Source organism: Trichosurus vulpecula, chromosome 5 (genome assembly GCF_011100635.1).
Source record: "Trichosurus vulpecula isolate mTriVul1 chromosome 5, mTriVul1.pri, whole genome shotgun sequence".
Classification (NCBI taxonomy): domain Eukaryota; kingdom Metazoa; phylum Chordata; class Mammalia; order Diprotodontia; family Phalangeridae; genus Trichosurus; species Trichosurus vulpecula.
Genome location: NC_050577.1, coordinates 148,442,164 through 148,443,049, shown reverse-complemented (window position 1 = coordinate 148,443,049; position 886 = coordinate 148,442,164). Strand labels below are relative to the sequence as shown.

General features: G+C 35.8%; 1 pseudogene; it reads left to right on the top strand.

The window, feature by feature from the left end:
* On the top strand, positions 1-114 carry LOC118852459 (annotated as a pseudogene).
* Positions 115-886: the final 772 nt, after the last annotated feature.

The window sequence follows — 886 nt, the reverse complement described above, 5'->3', positions numbered from 1 at the left end:
GTGCTTACTTCAGCAGCACATATGCTAAAATTGGAATAATAAAGAGATTAGTATGGCTCATGTTCAAGGTTGACATACAAATTCATGAAGCAGTCTTTGACGTATTTTGTTTTTTTTGCAAGGGGTGGGAAGAATGTTTGTTTTTCACTTGACAATATTTATTACAAGTGAAGGCATTTATTTTGGGGGGAGGAAAGTCTTGGGGATGGAGTTGGGGTAGTGATAGTGATGACAAAAAATGAAGAAAGGAGTGTAAATTAAACATATTAAAATACAGTCAAAGGGCAGAAGGAAGCATGGAAAATAGGGCAGGGTTGATGCTTCTATATTAAATTTAATATACACTTATAAAAACAGTATATGATATTGAGGTGAAGATTTCATATGTAAATTTTTTCTAATTTTCTTTGTAATCAGAAACTTTCACGTTTGTTGGTATTTGTCAAATTTGTAATAAAAAATATTTCAAAGGAAGTGTGAGAAATATCACCAGCATATTGGGAGGACCTAATATGGTGGATTTATAGGAGGCTGCTAACAGGAGTAGAATAGAATAGGCAATCATGGAAAGGCTGCTGTTCTTGATTAGAGAACCCATGTTGACATTACAGCTCCATTGGAGCACAATCAGGGATCACGGAATTAAAGATTTAGAGCTTGAAGAGACCTTAGATATCATTTAGTTCAATCCACTCATTTTACAGAGGAAGAAACTGAGGCCCAAGAGGTTCAAGCTCACTGAGTCAGTGTAATGATGAACCAAAATTCTAGAAGACTAATGATGAAAAATGCTGTAGCAACAATCTACTAGTCATGACTGTGGCTGTGTAAAACCAACAACAACAACAACACACAGAGGGCTGCCAACACAGGTTCTTTAAGAGGA